Genomic DNA, 19,041 nt, shown 5'->3' on the forward strand with positions numbered 1-19,041 from the left:
AAACTTGGCCCACACAGGGTTAATGGTATATACTTCTGCCCTCAATACCGACATATTGCATTAGGCTGAAATCAGTTTCTTCCTCTGCCCTNTGCCCTCTAAATGACCCCCCCCCCGACTCCTGTACCAATTTTTCTTTTGGAGAAAATAAATCTAAATTTCTTACATATAATTCTTACACAGGTCATTCATTTAGACCAACTCACACTTCAAGCATCTTATTAATGATACATAAATGGATATTAATCTATATCTATCAGACATACATTTCTAAGGCTAGTTGCAAGTCCAGTAACTTGTGGCAGAGAACGATGTGGTAGTTTACCCATTGCACTGTCTGTAGCGCTGGCAGATGAACCTCTTACACAAATGCTGCACTTATTCCAGTGCTGGAAATCCTCATCCAGACTTCCCATGACATATGACTGTCAACAGGGACGCATGTTTCTGTGATTGGTGATGGTTACAATGGCATACAGATGCAGGTCTGCATACAGTGAATCTCCTATTCAAGGTCTTGTTGCCAAAAAGTGGATTCTTGTATGCATGTAATTTAACAGTGAGGTTACTGACACCTCACCAAAACCGAATGTTACCTGAGGTTAATCTCACATCAAACAGAACTGATGAGGGTTTCACTGTATTCAGTTCCCTGCACATTGTTCCCTCTCAGGTCTTGGATCATCTCTTTATAAGCCTGCTGAAAAGGAGTCATCTTCCCCCTTCAGTTTCTATTAATTCTGCAAGATCTTGCTGTGCATATGTCCAATGAACATAGAAGACCACCAATCACTTCAGCTCCTCATGGATGTGGAGAGACAGCTCATTTTCAAACAAGACTTCTCTGCACCATCTCGCCACAGTCTACAACAAACAGTAAAATTACTTGGTAAAAGCTAATATATGTTAATGTAATACAGTGTCACTATTATATTTAAGATATTATCAATCTCCACACAGCATAATACTCATTTGCACAGTTACTCACATAGGTCAGGAACTGGGTTTTTTAAATGTTTCAATGAATATGCTGTTATAAATTTATCACCCGATAATCCATCAGCATCATGATATTCCTTCCAGACCCAAAGGAATGACACACACCAGCCCTGTGAACACACAAAGTAACAGTTCAATAAAGGCCACCAATTTTATCTTCATTTGGACCAGAATACTGACACATACATTAGAATTCTGAATGCACATGGCAAAACATTACCATCCCATTAAAATCTTTCATCTCCCAGCAAAATATGTTTCATACAACACTATAGAAAAGACATGAATAATACTAACCAAAATTATTAACCACAAATAATGGATGATGAACGGCCTGAACTTTAACTTGCGCCTGTTCCATTTGCTAGCGCCACCATGTGATCATGTGATGCAAAGTCCATAAAGTGAACTGCCTCTTCCAAAAGTTGCACACATCTCACTGCTTCACTCCTTCTTCGGTTTACAACCCTTTCCGCAAATCTGTCACTCTAAATGCAATTACTTCAGTTTCTACACATGCAGAAACAAGCCTCCTCATTGCACTGTTCAGGTGGAATCCTTCACCATATGTTAGATTCACAATATCTACACTAAGAACACATACATTTTATCACTTTGTATGTCACTAGTAGCACAAACTCTCACATCTATTCCCAGACAGTTTGCAAGCTCACAGTGGAGTCTTCTGGGTTGTGACACTGTCTACTCATGTAGGTAGGTATGTAGCTTTCGGAGGAACATGGTTATCTCCACAGGTGTGGTACAATTCTTAGTATTTGTCTGCATGCATGAATTGCTTTCTGCTGCAAGACTTGCGCAAAGCCATCATTTCCTTCCACAGTTTCTCCCCTTTACACATCACACCGGCCAATGCCCTCTTCCTGAAGCTCACCATTTAACCTTTCTTCATGTGGGCCACTGGACAGTCTGCCTTGCTCATGTTGCCTGTTAAGAATAAGAGGTCACACCAATCATAATGACTACTTACAATTACTTCTTCTACGTAAACTACATATATCATTGTACTCCAATGTGCATTACCTGATTTAACATCTCCGAATTTATACTTCCAACAATGTGTTAACATGATTGGAAGGAATGAAGGCTCATCAACACTGATGTTGCCCATAAGAATAAGAGGTCACATCAATCATAATGACAACTTACAATGACTTGTTCTACATACAATATTGTACCTTACCTCATGTGATATCTCCAAATTCATGCTCCCAACAATGTGTTAACCTGTCTGGAAGAAATTAAAGCTCATCAACACTGATGTTCCCTGTAAGAATAAAAGGTCACAGCAATCATAATGACAGCTTACAATGACTTGTTCTACATACAACACTGTACACTACCTGATGTGAAATCTCCGAATTCATGCTTCCAACAATGTGTTAACCTGACTGGGAGATATGAAAGCTCATCAACACTGATGTTCCCTGTGAGAATAACAGGTCACACCAATCATGACAACTTACAATTACTTGTTCTACATGCAACAGTGTACACTACCTGGTGCAAAATCTCCAAATTCATGCCTCCAACATTGTGTTAATCTGACTGGGAGAAATGAAGTGTCATCAACAGTGATCCTGCCTGTAAGAATAAGAGGTCACATCAATTATAATGTCAGCTCACAAAGTGTTGTTCTACACACAATGTTGTACATTACCTGACATGAAATCACTGGATTTTTTTTTCCGAGGATTGTATTACCCTGAGTAGGAGAATTGTAGGTTCACAAACACTGATGTTGCCTCTAAAAGAAAAAGATCATACCAACATTAATAACTCCTTATAAAGGACATATGAAATTTCTAATTTCTTGGTTTCAACATATGAATATACTGACTAGCTGCAATTCAGTTATGAACTAATCTTTTCATGCAAATAAGTTGTACCTACATTCCTGAAAGCTTATAATGATTTTTTTCAACTGACCACACTGTACTCTACCTGAATCAAAAATTTCCGAATGCTTTTTTTTTCATATATATTTTAGCCTGTGTAGCAGCAATGAAGACTCATTAACACAGTTGCTCCATGTAAAATAAGAAGTGGTATCAGCTTTATGACAGCTCATAAGGAAGGATGCCTTATTTGACCTCACTGTACAGGGGTCTCCAAACTTTTCAAAACGCAGGCCACATTAGGTAATTCAGCACATTCAATGGGCCGGATAGAATGAGAAATTAATAACTCTAGGTATATGAGTTTTATTGAAAGCACGGAATTTCATAAACTAAATACAGAGTACGTGAGAATAAATTATCGTATATTAATGACAACAGACAGTAGCAGCAAATGCTCATATTTTCATCACAAATTATAATAAAACAATTAATGTGAATGATGGAACTCTTTTTGCATTCTTAAAATCTGATTAAGTTGAGGTTCAAATTTTGAAAAGCTGATCACAAGTAGCGACTTTAAATGTTCATCGGATAAATTTGCCCTGTATTTCGATTTGATGTACTTCATCTGGGAAAATGTTTGTTCACACAGATATGTCGTCCCAAAAATGGAGATAAATTTACAAGCAAATTTCTTTAAATTTGGAAATTGCTCTGAGTTCAGAAATTTATAAAATTCGATCAAATTTCCTTCCTTGTATTTGTCTTCAATATGATAATTTTCCTGAAGTTCAATAATTTCCATTTGACTTTGACTTGGGACATCTGCAGCATCACAGTCAAACGGATTTTGAAACAATCTAATTTCCTGAGCACTGAAATCCAAGTCAGCAAATCACTTCCGAAACTGTTCTTTCAAATCTGAAATGACTAAATTTGCAAACGAGGAAGGAAATTCTGCTCGCGCTACCTACAATGCCACGAAGTGACACTGCCGATCGAGGCCGAACAAGTACGAAGAAATAGCGCGCAGTATACAGTCCAGAATTAGTAAAATTGTGAATAATATTAATATTAACATAATATGGAATATCAACATATTTTAAACACAATCTTAATTAATGAATCTGAAATCTATGAACAAGTATTTTTTTACCAGTACTCATTGGAAAATTAGTTCAATTGGCGCACTTCTGCGCAATTCTTTCGCGGGCCGGATAAAATCACATCGCGGGCCGTAGTTTGGAGGCCCTTGCACTAGAGGAACAAACATCTTTATAGAAGACCAAGAGCCGTATTACACGCTAGCATGAATGTTTTTAAATATGAAAATAAAAAAGATACTAAGTATATGCTTATACTATATTATACTATACTATATGTACGTTGAGAGAAAAATCATATCTGATAATTAATCCTGTGATATTATTAAGTTTGCTATTTAACGACACTGTCAGTACGGACAGTATACAACGTTGATAAGAGGATGATTAATGAACATGGAACATTTGGTGAAATGAGAATTAGCATTACTCTTGAGAAAACACGCTCCGCTCTCACTTCTCCTTGAATCCACACGATCTGACCTGCGATCGGGAAGATGAGGCGAAGTTCAAATATTTCTGGAAGACACTAACAAATCCAAACTGTATTCATGACAACGTCAAGGTAAGGTAAAAAGGTAACAGTTGTCCCTGTGCTCAGCAAATTCAAGCTCTACGCCATGAAGGTGTATGGGGGAGTTGATGTATAGATCCACATTTTCTTGATCTCAGCACTAGCTAGAGGTTGAATGGTCAGCTTCAAGACCTGGCCGCTTCACCCCCGAAAAAGACGGTAAGGTAAGATAAAAAAGTAAAGTTGTCCCTGTGCTCAACAAATTTAAGCACTACGCCATGAAGGCGTATGGGGCAGTGGATGTATAGATCCACATCTTCTTGACCTCGGCACTAGATGGAGGTAAGTGGTCTGCTTCATGCCCCGGCCGCTTTAACCCCGAGGAAAACGGCCCCGGTGCCTATTGGATAGGAGGTTGGGTGAACATCAGGGCCGGTCTGGGCGATTTAAAGAGAAGAGAAAATTCTTGACACTACAGGGTCTCGAACTCCGACCCCTCGGTCGTCCAGCCCGTAGTCACTCCCTATACCGACTATGCTACCCCGCGGGAAATATCTGTTATCATTTCGTTCAGAATGTTTCATTTCCTTGATTGCTACTTAAGGTGTAAAACATAAAGAATTGCAATTTTGTGTGTAGCCCAGTAAGAATGTGTAACCTGATCTTTCACGTTGTGGGAAGAGCATAAATGAGGGCATTTGAGAACAGCGGCTGAGGCGAATATATGGGCCATGGGCCAACTCCGACCCCTCGGTCGTCCAGCCCGCAGCCAGTCGCTATCCCGGCCCTGTTGTAGCTAGTAGTGCATACAAAAATTTCGATAGGAAAATCAAAGGAAAGAGACCACTAGGAAGACTTGGGTTTATATAGAATGATAATATTAAAATGTATATTGAGTAAATGAGATGAAAAGTTAGGGATATGATACACCTGGCTCCAGATTGGGACCACTGGAGGGGGTAATGAACCGTCTGGTTCTGAAATATGCTGCAGTTTGTGTACCTGAGCTCAACTATTGGCCTATCACGGAAGATTCAGCTCCACGGCTTCAATTCATGAGCCCGTTTCTATCAATCTGAAACTGAGTGCTGGATATATTTAGACCTACATCCCAGATATTTCTTCTACAGGTGTATTACACAATGCCGCTGTTAATGATAAAATGTTTCCATATAACACTTCAAATAAGGGACATTTCTAAAGTCCTTGGTTCGAAACATGCGGTGCCATACATGAAAGCAAGTCTCATAAATCCACGATTCCCAGAGTTACATTTGCACACTGCAACAATCTGGAAGAAAACCTGTATCCGCAGATGAGCCGTAACTGAACAAAGCGAAACCTGACATCTGCGTAGGGCAGACTATATGCCATAATTATGTAGAACACATCCTCTAAACCAGGCATGCCCAACGCGTCGACTGCGATCGACCGGTCGATCGCGGGACGACTTTTGATCAATCTCATGGGCCTATAAGGAAATTATACGTGAAAAGCATGTAAATTTACTTGTAATATAATATGATTATATTCAGATTTTGAAGGGAAAATACATGTTAAAGTAGTCTGTACCTTCAATGTATGTTGCTTTTACAACAAATGTCATGTGTCGTGTTATTTTTACCAATATTTTTGCTTAAAGCGAGGTATGGCGATAGGAGGGGGTGGTAGATCACTGGCAATTTTTACGCTAAAAAGTCGATCACAACCTGTTTGAAGTTGGACGTACCTGCTCTGAACTATCTTTAAGTAATTTTCTTATATTTGTTCAATGCTTCCATTATCCTTATTTTATGTATTATACATGATAATCCAATGGGAGAGAAGAGGAATGCATGTAAGATATTGGTGGGAAAGCCAGAAGGAAAGAGACCACAGGGAAGACCAAGGCGTAGGTGGGTGGACAATATTAAAATGGATCTTAGAGAGATGGGATGGATTGGATTGATCTGGCTCAGGATAGGGACCAGTGGAGTGCTCTTGTGAACACGGTAATGAACCTTCGGGTTCCATAAAATGCTGGGAAATTCTTGAGTAGCTGCAGATTTGGCTTCTCCTCAAGAAGGGCTCAGCTCCATAAGGAAGTAATAGGAAAATCCAAATTATTGGTGTAGTCTAACACAATGCAATTGGTTTTTAATTCAATGTCCGAGCGAATAAAATCATCGCGTTTGCACAATTTCTAATCGTTCCTTTTTTTTATACAGAAATATGAAACTTCCTCCATGTGAATAACATTCATCAAATGAGAGGTTTACTAGTGTGGCCATGAGGTTGTTCGGAAGGAAGTCATAAAAGCGAAACGAATCTGTAGGATTCTAACAGGTCCTGCCATGTTGAGTCGCATGAATACGAAGACGTGGCATATAGACCGATGTCCCTGTGAGAAGTAAAATAGGACAACTGCTTTATATTTCCAAATTCTCTTCTTATGAAAAGAATTAACGTCATCAATGATCATTATATCTTACAATTACCGTATTTACGCATGTATAGGCCGCACATTTTTTGCCAAAAATTCAAGAGGAAAACTGGGGTGCGGCTTATATTCGAAATATTCGAAATCACACTTCATTTAAAAAATATATATATATTCATAATTAGTAATACAGGGTGTAATACTCCTGAAATAATATTCCAAGAAAATTATTTTTTCTATAATTTGTCTGAAAATTGTGCTGCGGCATATACATGCGTAAATACGGTATTTAAACATTGTATCTGAATTGAGCCCGGAGGGTTTGGGGGAGTGAGATAACCGAGCTTGGAAAAAGAAAAGGAAATATATCGATTATTATTAGCGAAAAGAGTGATCCCGTAATGATATTCTTAAATGGCTTCAACTCTGTAAGCAAATTCTCTGGCTGCATATGTTCACATATCTGAACATCAGTCCGCTTATCCTAGAAATCAAAATGGCTACAAGATAAAACGAATTTACAATATCTTCCCAATTTGGTTTTCGATGTAAGTAATAGGTATATATGAGATACCACAAATTAATTTGATTGGTCTCATTCTGGTCCGTCACACTATCAATTACAGAGTGGGTAATGTTCAGTCTAATGTGACATACAAATTCACAACACTTCAAATCTCGTTCACCTTACATGTTTCGATTCAAAAGAATCATCTTCAGAGGCGCACCACTACGATAAGGAAACACTGTCACATAACACATTTTAAACCATATGCATTTAAGCTATGAATAATGCTCACTATATAAATGTTGATATTATCGTGATTAGTATTGATGTTTGTCTTAGGCACTCACAATGGCTCTTCTTGAAGTGTAGATTTACTTATGATGACGTTTCTTTTAAGTGTAATTGCTGGTTATTCTGACTGGGGTTTTGCACTACACGCAATATGAAATTCACTTTCCCATACAGTTGTCTCAAATGCGTTTAAAATTGTATTAAATTTTCTATGTAAAAAATTTATGTTAAAATATCTTGAGTCGACATTGGGTCATGTTGTTTTCCTCCTGATGGTGGGAGATGTCGTTTATTTCTCTTGATTTTATTTTCTTATTATTAGTAGTGTAGTTTACGTGCGTGCTGTGTCGTTTGTTTCATATTGTGTGCAGTGCAAAAACCCATTCAGAATAACCAGCAATTACACTTAAAAGAAACGTCATCATAAGTAAATCTACACTTCAAGAAGAGCCATTGTGAGTGCCTAAGACAAACATCAATACCAATCACGATAATATCAAAATTTATATAGTGAGCATTATTCATAGCTTAAATGCATATGGTTTAAAATAGCTTGTGTGACAGTGTTTCCTTATCGTAGTGGTGCGCCTCTGAAGATGATTCTTTTGAATCGAAACATGTAAGGTGAACGAGGATTGAAGTGTTGTGAACTTGTATGTCACATTAGACTGAACATTACCCACTCTGTACCACAAATTAAATTTCATTGCGTAATGAAACTAAAAGAAACATCGTAACGCCACTTCGTAGGAAATGGCAGACACGTTAATGTAGAAGACAAGAGGCCTCCAACCCTAATACATCTCCATTTGTCACAAACGGGACAACTTACCTTGACCAACCCGTTGCCGCAGACAGAGTGACGTCCAACTCTACGAACCATACATGTCGCAACACGTGAACTACAGAGCAGAGTTGGCCAGAGAGGGGCGGGGTTCGAAACCGCAGGAACAAGAAATGAGCAGAAAAATTTGACGTCATATCCAACCTTCCTTCCTTTCATCTATGAAGGACAATTACGTTAGGTTCGCCAAATAGTACCGAACTATGTACGGCAGATGTCGAAAGCGCAGTTGGTAACTTTGTAACCTATTACGGCCACATCAATCTTGAAAGTGTTGTTAATATTATGGGCATCGTGTGGCCTCGTAGCTGTGCATGTGCATTTCGGAGGTGCACATTCCCATCATATACAGGATAAAAACGCAGGCATGTGTTTATGCAAAACAATACACATTACCAGGCTCTACTGTGCCATTCCCTAGGCCACAATATGGTTCTTCATTACCANACCGAGTTATTTCCGAGTTAGCCAGCAACCAATCAGTTGTCTTGTGGCATTTGGAGTGTACTAATTGTGATACTGCAGATANATTGATGTTAATTTATGGTGGATGAAACCAGATTATAGATATATATCTTTGTAAATATAATGTTGTATTTTATGTCATACTGCTTATTCTCTACTTCAGCCTTGCAGTCCATAACAAGAAATTCTAGATATCTCTAGTGCTGCCAGTATGGGCACCCTGCGTGGTCCGTCGACTATCCCGACAAAGGTTATTCGTGGTTTTCCTCAACCCCTCAAAGCTAATGCCTAGATAGTACGTCTCTCAGGCCACAATTGCTTCCTTCCAGATCCTTTCCAATTCATCAATCATCCTACCAAACTATGCTATGCAATCCAGATGCTGACAGCACCGTAAAATTTACCCCCAAAAATGTAGGAGGATTCCCAAAACACGCCCTTTGCGTGTCTTTTTGCCCAGGCATGCAGAAGCGAATCGTGATGAAATCTGTCAAGAGATCCCAGCACAAAATCAATGTATTGTACACGTAACCTTGAAGATATTAAAATTTAACTTCCTAGTCTCTTATGTCACATGGTATTCTAACCACACTGGGCAAGATAAACGGATTACTGTGTATCAGACTTTACGAAATTACAACATGATCCATAAATCATTAGTGACACAACATACATTTTCCGTAAATCTGCTACCACCACAGAAATACGCCATCTCGCTTTATAACAAATGCGCGGTGAGCTAAAGGCAGGACTGGACTGAAACGTCGCGAACTCCCAGTATTACTTCATTGAACCGAAGTACATAATTTTATGTGCTCTTCAGGTAAACTGTGGTAAATAACCTCTCCAGCTGGTATACCATCCTTAAATAAGTTGCTAATCAACCAATCTACAAAATATGGGCAAAGAGCTTGATAAAATGTTCAGCAGTTAAAGCATAACGTAAGGGAATATCAGGGAATAGTTCTTTTCTTGTGCCGTCATGAAAGATGCCATCTCCTTCTACTGTGTCTCTGGCATAGCATTTCCTTGCCTTTATCATTTCATATCTCAGCATAGCTGAATACCAGTTGCTACACATGACCTGTCGTTTTATTTATAACTTGTTTTTCAGAAACTACGATGATTCACAGGCACGCGTGCATGGCGTGATGTAGTCACGTGATATCTGCAATAACAAAAGCCGGGTCTAGACTTGTTGCGTATCCCCGTATCGTATCAGTGTGGACGGTACCCCGTATCATCCTTCCGTTGGAAAATGATACGCAACGGACTGTTCGCTCGCTTGGCTGTTTTTCACGTCCCATCAAAGGGACGACTCGGGTTGCAGTGGTGCCAGTCTGGACGTGTAGGCGGCTGCATCGCGCTTTGCTTATCAGCTCCAGACAGTTGGAGTGTAGTCATCACCAGTGTGCGTTCTTCTGTTTGTGATTCTGTTTATATACTCTGAATGGAGTGGAGTAAAGAGAGCATTAAGGAGAAATTTTATCGCGTTGCATCGGTTGATACGCAACAAGTCTGGACGCAAAATTTTGTCGCGTTGCATCGGACGATACGCAACAAGTCTGGACCCGGCTTAACAGTACGGTCTTCCCGTACCATGTCTCTGATGCGAACCACGTTGTTGTCGTTCCGGGAACTCGAAGGCCGGCCTGATCTTGTGGACCTTCCACTGACACCCTGCTAGCCACGAATCGCCTGTGCCACTCAAACACTCGCGCCCGAGATAAAGCTTCATCGCCGTCGGCATCACGCAGAAGCTGCAATGTCTCTGTGGCTGTCTTGCCAGGCTTCGTAAAAAATTTGATGTCAAGTCGCTATTCAAATTGAATGTCCAGTCTTCTTATAGCACAAATCCGCAACTGACAATTGACCTGGGTTTTCCGCCGCGCCCTGCCGCCTAGCGGAGGTCGAGTCACAGTCTTCTGGGATTTGGCGCCGTGTAGATATTGTGTTAACCGACGTTTCGGAGGAACGTATCGCCTCCAGCTTCCGGGTAGAAGAAAAGAGAAAAAATCCGCGGCGTCACGCTGGTTCCTCGCTCGCGGATTTTCTTCTTTTTTCTTCTACCCTGAAGATGGAGGCGATACGTTCCTCCGAAACGTCGGTTGACAATATCTACACGGCGCCACATCCCAGAAGACTGCTTTCTTCATAGTCACCGCCGTGAAGACCTCAAATCTTACAAAAAATTAGCAGCTTCGTAAACTTTTCGCGCCATCTTACGAAACAAATGAATCACTGAAGCGCGTAATAGAACAGCTGACACTAATAATGTATAATGTATAATAATAATGTATGAATGTATAAGGCGTGGGCTAGGTAACCACGCGACAACGCAGATGTGAGAAGACTGGCGTGCTCCGTTGCATGGAGGTTGAGTTTCGTTTCTACAGTTTTTCGGCTAGTTGCGTTGCCGTTTCCTCGATTAGCACTGCTCCATTCAGTAACATGTGTTCAACTCAGAGTGTTAACAATTGTCAGAAATTGCGGTTGCGTTGCAGTTGTCCGTTTTTGGTTTGCCCTCGCCACAACAGTGTAACGAACAACGAAGTTCAGGGTAACGCCGTGGATTGCAGCTGTAAGTGAAGTGGGCCGTAGGAGCAAAGAAAATGAAACCAAGATATCATTCCAGCCCTTTGGAAAGAGGACGCTTGAGCTAGAAATGACAACTGGAGAGAATGAAACCGGAATTCAGGTAATTTTATATGCCAGAAGCCACACACCACACAGTGTAGTAACAGACTGGTATAACTGGTATACAAAAAAACAAAACAAAGACAAACTCCGTAGCTTGAGTCTTCAAGCGAACTATACCGACAGAGTGACCGGCGCTTGTTGGCGAAGTTAGAACTGGTATATATGACTGACAGAATTGTTACAACACCCAGAAATTATAGAAATGCGCTTTCAAGTTCTGTATTTACAATTTCCATCATATAACAAGTTATACAAAGAGGACCTAGCAGACAAGCACAACTTTTTTCCTATTTCTCTTCCCTCTTTCGGACTACATACAGTAGCTGCACAGAACACATGACAAGTTACTTGAGCTCTTAGCTAACATAATACTGATGATAAATGGTTTCTTTCTAAATAACCCATGCAGTTCATCCACTGTGGCAGAGCATGTATTTTGAATGGAATGACGGAGAATACTCTAAGAATGATATATTTTGCATATGTTCATTCATTATTATCTTATGGTATTTTATTATGGGGTAATTCACCACATAGTCTTAGTGTTTTTAAGATGCAAAAACGAATACTCCGTATTATGACTAAGACTAGATGTAGAGACTCTTGTAGACAACTTTTTAAAGATTGGGAAATTTTACCATTTTATTCTCAATATATATTTTCTTTGATGATATTCGTTGTGAGAAATAAGCATCTTTATAAAACTAATCAAGAAATTCATGGTCTAAATACTAGGCACAATACTGACCTTCATTTTCCATCTGCTAGATTAACAATATATAATGAAGGGACATATGCTATTGGAATGAGGATATTTAACCATCTTCCTATAAATATAAAATCATTATCATATAAAATTGAATTGTTTAAACCAGCATTAAAGAGATATCTTTGCTCGTGGTCATTTTATTCATTAGAGGAGTTTTTTAATCAAAATAATTTGTAAATACTGATTGGATGTAAATGGGATTAACTGTATGTTATATTTTTTAATTTTAATTATGTTTATTACTTAGTATTATGTGATATTGTTTTATGATTAATGTTTAATGATTGTGACNTGCAATACTTTTATGTACACATTAGTCACTAGAAAGTTGCAGAACATAGCTCCCATTCCTACAAATACCCAAAATCTATCAAGTCACACAAGAATACATGATCCAAACATCATATACAGAAACACAACCAATGTGCAACAGATATCTGCCCACGTCTCACTGTTACATGTAAGCTACAGGAAAAGAAAGACCATATTGGCCACCCATGCAACACTATAGACCCTCTGCAATTCAACAATACTGGTAATCAGAAAGTTAACAGTGTCCTATCATTCAACAAGCTAGAACCTCTGGAACTGAAGTGTATGCCAGACAAAATAAATACATAAATAACAAATAATTATGCCATGAGCTGATCTCCAAGATATATCATAAATTCCATGTTTTCCAGTTTAGTGATTATGGTTAATATATTTATGATTCAACCATTCCCTTGGGGAGAGAGTAACTGCTTTGTCATGATGGTATCCTTCAAAGCATTCAGCTCATTTACATGCATGCACATCTCCTTTCCCTGTATTGACATGAGATGTTCATCACATTCTGTGCTCAGCATAAGTTTCCACAGATTTTATACTATTTAATAGTATATACATTCATTCATTCATGGCTCAGTTATTGTTTCATAATACTTAATAAGTTTCCTATCAGAAGAACATGAGTTGATGGAGCTTAAAAAGAGTTTGCTGAGAACAATATCTGTACCAGAGAGGGTTGAAATAAAAGGAGTCGGGAGAAAACTATAATGAGGAGATTCACAAGCTGAAATGTTCAACCAACAGAATTAGAGTGATGACATCAATGAGTATGAGGCAGACAGGACATGTGACAGAACTAGGGAGAGAATAGATTTGGTGGGAAAATCACGAGAGAGAGAGACCACAAAGGTGGCTTAGGAATATGTGGGACCAGAACAATAAAACAGATGATACAGGAATATTGAAAGACGGTATGAAGTGGATACTTTTACCTCAGGGCAGACACCATGGCATGTAGATGATGCTATCTGAATTCAGCTGAAATCATATATCTACAAATTTGAGGGGCAAGAACCACAGGTAGAATCACGATAACACAGAGTGCCTTAAAGGGAGCTGGTGTTTACATTTTCATTACAATGTATATGGGAAATTACTACTAACAAAATATCAAGTAAACTCGTGATCACACAGAACATCTTACAGGGATCTTTTGTTCCTTTATCTCTTCAGCTTGAGAAACTCAGAAACTTAACAACTTGTCCTCATCACCAACCACAGCCGCTACCACCACCACCACCACACCTATGTACAGAGATTCCATTTGCATATCATATCTGCATATGCCTATGTTCTGCTCTGATGAATAATGACGTCTACTTAAAATGTGACAAAGTATTGACATTTATTTCCGTGAAAGTTAAATAATTCAGAATATGTTCCAGGTATAAATTAAAACCAGTACTGAATGGTAGTGATGTTTAAGTTCACATAAGTAGTATGTCTTACAGCCTCCCTAGGATGTATGTTATTCATCACAAAATGTCATGGGAAAAATTGCTGACACACGTCATGCAAGAGATTGTACGTCTTTCGAACATATGGTTTTAATTGTTTGAAACAGTCATAGTAGTTAACATGAAATATGATTATTCTGGTGCTTTACAACATCAAGGGAGAATAAATATAGAAGTGTGTTACGGTTCACAAAGACCAGTCCCTGACCATGAGTCACACGCTGAGGAATGTGGATTAATTGAAATTCAGATATGAGCATAGTGTGGGCATGCAACTTTCAAACACATTAACATATCCAGAGCATCTTTATTTTGTAGCCAAGCATTGCCAAGACAGCAGAATTGGTTTCTAATCCGAATAATCAGAGAATGACAATGGGCACGCATCAAGGCAGAAATCATGAAATGTTCAGTGTTTGCCAGCCATGCATAAGGAAAGAACAGGAGCCCACAGTCTCAGGAGAATAAGGAGGTGTTACTTCATAGGTTGGTAGTCAGAGAGACAGAATGGTTATTTCAACTATCATATACAGGGTGATTCACGAAGTTTTACCCCTGCGTATGGTACATATTCCTGGGGTTATTTCCTGCAAAATTTCCTTATAAACTTTTGGTCGATTTTCAGTAGTTATGGAGTAACAATAGATTTTCGAAACGCATCAATGTGAATGCAGCGCTCTGCTCCCCTCCTGGGAGACCTTGCATTCCAGTCATCTGTGTCAGCAGATAAGCTGACCGGCTGGAATTTTGCGCGATCCAGTCAGTAGTGAACAGGACGTGTTGGTGACTTTGTGAAGTTAAGATTGTGTACACATTTTCCACTGAGGAATATGCCGATATGGTGTTTGTTTTGGGTGTATGTGATGGAAATGCGAGACCCGCTGCTGCTGAATATCACCGGTGTTATCCTATTCGCAGGATTCCAAATCCTAAATCCATTTGCAGTACATTCAACACATTAAGACAAACTGGTTCTCTCCCCAGTGTTCGTATACAATACGAACGAAATCCTCAACGTGAATTGTGCGAAGAAGAATCCATTCTCGATGCTATAGAGCACTGTCCGCGTGCCCGTACAAGACGTCTAGCTCGGCTGTTCGGTGTTTCTCAGTCCATGGTGTGGAGGACTCTTCATGAGAACTGGCTGCATCCTTATTTACAGCAGGTACAAAACCTACAACCAGGAGACCGTGCTCTTTGTCTGCTGTTCTGCAAGTGGTTAAATGGAAATCGGCAGTTGTACCACTTGATAATGTTCTGCGATGAGGCACAGTTTACATGGGACAGGGTCAACAACAGTCGCAACTTACATGTTTGGGCAGACGATAATCCCCGTGCCACAACAGAATCGAATTTTCAACACTGATTCAGTCTCAAAGTCTGGTGTGGTGTTCTGTATTATCAGTTAATCGGGCCGTTCATTTTATTGCATTTGGGGCTGGATGAAGGACATTGTGTACAAGGTAAAGGCACAAACACGTGACGTGTTGCTTGAACGTATTCTGGACGCAGCGATGACAATAAGGAACAAACGTGTGGAACTGCGAAAAGCTACGAGCGCGGATCATACACATGCGACGCGTTGTGTTGACGTGCAGGGAGGAATTTTTGAAAATCTTATGTAAATCCAGTCATCTTATAAAGCACGACAGTTTAAAGGAAACAGATTGATAGAAGGGTGTGATATGCAACCATTGGTATGTTTACAAAATGGGATCCTGAAAATAATGTAATTTTGTAACATAAAATCGATGAAAAAGTTGCACAAATCAAAATTAAGAAATTGAAAAAAAAATTGGTTTTAGAATGCTTCTTTCCTATAACATTAATGATTTAAAAAGTGTTTGTATTGTATTTCTAATTTCTTTGACCGAAATTTGAAGAAAAAAACATTTTTTGCCAGTTTTCAAATTACTCTATCTCTTTAATTATGAGTTGAATTCCATTAGTATATTAACATTTTTTGTTCCAAATTACCTCAGAAATGCCTTCACTAGTTAGTTAGTTAGTTAGTTAGTTAGTTATTGGAGAGGGTGGGTTTCCCCATGCACTTAGACCTGTATTGGTCCATTGTGCTTCCCTCTATGATTTCTACCAGTCTCTATATCCTACCGTACTGGTGCTTACCATCAGTCCCACCCAGCCAGCGAGACCAGCTCTACTAGCTGAGAGGTATCTATAATGCTTCCCCCATCAACCAGACGTATTAGAGATTGCTGTTGGGCGGGAAACATCCGTAAATTTGGCTCAGTGACCTTCTTTGGAGATATGAGGTTCTTTTACCTGCCGTAAAGCTACGACACGGGACCCACGGCTTAAAGTCCCTCCCGGAGGACTTGTTCCCTGAATTTTTCCGCCCTTAAAAATTCCACGACCTCCGCCAGCTATTTGAACTCGCGTACAAGTCATGAGGTGGGAACGTTACCTCTAGACTACGGAGGCCGCTAATACCTTCCCTAACTGGGGGTAAAACTTCGTGAATCATCCTGTATAGGAATTTCCACAAAATAAATTCCATACCTGACTTGAAAGTCATTTTCTTATGTGATACTCATGAACATCTAACAGCAGATGCTTACAACTTACATAGTTCAGAAATTTATGAAAAGAAACGTTTCCCTGAAAGAAAATCGTGTGACACACCCAACACATGACATTATATTAGGAACATTGTGGAAAGATCCTCTATACTTCATACTGGATATACAGCATTAACACAGTAACATGATGTGCATGTATAAAATTGTGACTGGTAAATAACAGCATTTTCGGCATCGTAGATATTGCATATATTGCATATCGGCATATATTGCTTGTATTCATAGTACCAGTACATCAGTCAGTGGTCCTTTTTCAGGGCCACTATCCATGGCATGATGAGACATGTAAGGATGAATGCAAACACGATGGAAATCACACATGTATCTTTACAGAGTGTGTCGGGGAAATGCAAGGAGACGAGAGCACCCTGGAGCCTCAAGTCAACTGAGACACATGAGAGTCTTGTCTTTGAGATGGGCTGGCAATGGCTCAACTTGAAGCAGAAGAAACAAATGAAGACTGCAATGAAGTGCAACAACGCGTTAAAGGCGATTGTTAGCTGAAGAAATTATACAATTTATTGTGTGTCTATATAATTGTGGAAGTTAATTGTTAATTAACCGCAAATTAAAAAACCTGCAACTCAGTTTTTAGTGTGATACATGACAGCACCTGAGACTGAGACCTTTTCACTTTAATTTCACTAACAGAATCCAGCTGTTTGTTTACTCAAACACCCACTGGTTCACACGCATCTCACTCTTCTTCCTTGCTTGGACTAGTCTCTCTCTAGCTCTTCTGCTGCAGTTATCTTACGGCTTCCGTCTTCTATTTACACCTCCACTTCATAAAATATTAACTTCACTGTACCTTCTGGGAACACTCGGAATGGAAGAGTCCTCTCTCTTTCAGCTTGTGAGTTGATCCTCAGATTTGATATACTGTGTCATAATTGCTATATTCTTTCTTTAATAGGAGCATAGGAATGAGTTTCTTTGTCTCAATCTCTCTATACTTAAGTCATTTCCAGCATGTAAGCACAACTGTGTAGTAATATAGTCAGTGATGGTCCCCTTAGTATCATCCTCCTCCCAGATACAAGAGGGTTATCTAAATTTGCATTCTTAATTTTTTCTTCCTTGCAGATGAAACAGCTATTGAAAAGCTGCTTGCGAGAATCCAGTTTCACGCCCTTCATCATGGAAGCCTTCATTCGGTGAGCAGTGCGGCTTGTGAACTCCAGGAGATTCCATGTTCAGACGTTGCCTTAGAGATGGGTACCGAATCCTTCGGTGGCTGAGTATGTCTGGTGACGGTGAGTTGCTCCTGTTGCATGCACACGATCCCAGTTTTAAGGCGCTGGGAAGTCGCCCTCATCCTCTCCCGTCTGCTACAACTTAGAGTTGCATTGCCCAGGGATCACGTAGCTATAGCCATCTTGGACGTGGGAGTAGGGTTTGCTGGTAGAGCTGACCACTCTTGTGTCAGTAGGCATTCCTCAGGATTTATGAAATTCCCCTGAGACCTTTGCCAGCCTTTGATCCCCAAAAATGTGTTTTTCTGTGATTATGGAGCTAACTCCATAGCGTACTTGACAGTTGTAAACACCCCGCATGGTTCCATGACCCAGTGGCTAAACTGCCGTTCCTCAGGAGCGCCCCTCACAGAAATATATGTGTACTCTCTTAGCCATTGTGCGGCTAGCTAGTCTACTAACTTATACCAATTTATTTTATGATATGGAATCGGTGGCTGATCCCCCCACCCCCACCCCACTCCTACAGTCCATATGTCCGTGGCGTCAGTGCGTGCTTCATCTACAGCACATTATACGTCTAGTGATCATTTTCTTTATGAAGTCATGGAGGAATTATGTCCCCCTGTCTGTCCGTATGGCGTCTAGGACGTCCCCAGTCGCACGATCACTTTCTTTAGGATGTCGGTGTAATCAGGTCATCGCGTCTGTCCGCATGCTGTCCTCGGCAGGTTGTCGAGCATGTGACAGTCCTCTTTCTTCTTGCTCCATCATCTTGATCTTACTTAACTCATCCATTTGGGCCGCATCAGTAAATGTCTCATTTTGTTTCTTCCCAGTGTTGTCTCCTCGACAATCACCTCTTTCCCTTCCACTTTGACTCTTCATAGGTTTCATTCCTGTATTTCTCTCTGCTTTCTGTCCACTGTTGAAATCTGCTCTCATTCTGCTGCTCCCAATCCGTTAATTCATTCATATTCTGCACAC

General features: G+C 39.9%; 2 long non-coding RNA genes across 4 annotated transcripts; one reads left to right on the top strand and one right to left on the bottom strand.

The window, feature by feature from the left end:
• Nucleotides 1–774: 774 nt before the first annotated feature.
• Nucleotides 775–8,844, bottom strand: LOC111872220. Of its 3 annotated transcripts, none has more exons than XR_002844187.2 (7): nt 8,526–8,844; nt 2,678–2,764; nt 2,518–2,601; nt 2,201–2,284; nt 1,297–1,944; nt 989–1,109; nt 775–864 (listed from the first exon to the last, which is right to left on the bottom strand). It is a non-coding gene; the product is annotated as an uncharacterized LOC111872220 (long non-coding RNA). The 3 variants fall into 3 exon arrangements; XR_002844190.2 differs by lacking the exon at nt 8,526–8,844 and adding an exon at nt 2,947–3,169; XR_002844188.2 differs by lacking the exon at nt 8,526–8,844 and adding an exon at nt 2,962–3,168.
• Nucleotides 8,845–11,151: 2,307 nt separating this feature from the next.
• On the top strand, nt 11,152–18,545 carry LOC117282937. The gene is made up of 3 exons (XR_004513882.1): nt 11,152–11,700; nt 14,577–14,744; nt 17,945–18,545. It is a non-coding gene; the product is annotated as an uncharacterized LOC117282937 (long non-coding RNA).
• Nucleotides 18,546–19,041: the final 496 nt, after the last annotated feature.

Source organism: Cryptotermes secundus, unplaced genomic scaffold (assembly GCF_002891405.2).
Source record: "Cryptotermes secundus unplaced genomic scaffold, Csec_1.0 scaffold760, whole genome shotgun sequence".
NCBI lineage: Eukaryota > Metazoa > Arthropoda > Insecta > Blattodea > Kalotermitidae > Cryptotermes > Cryptotermes secundus.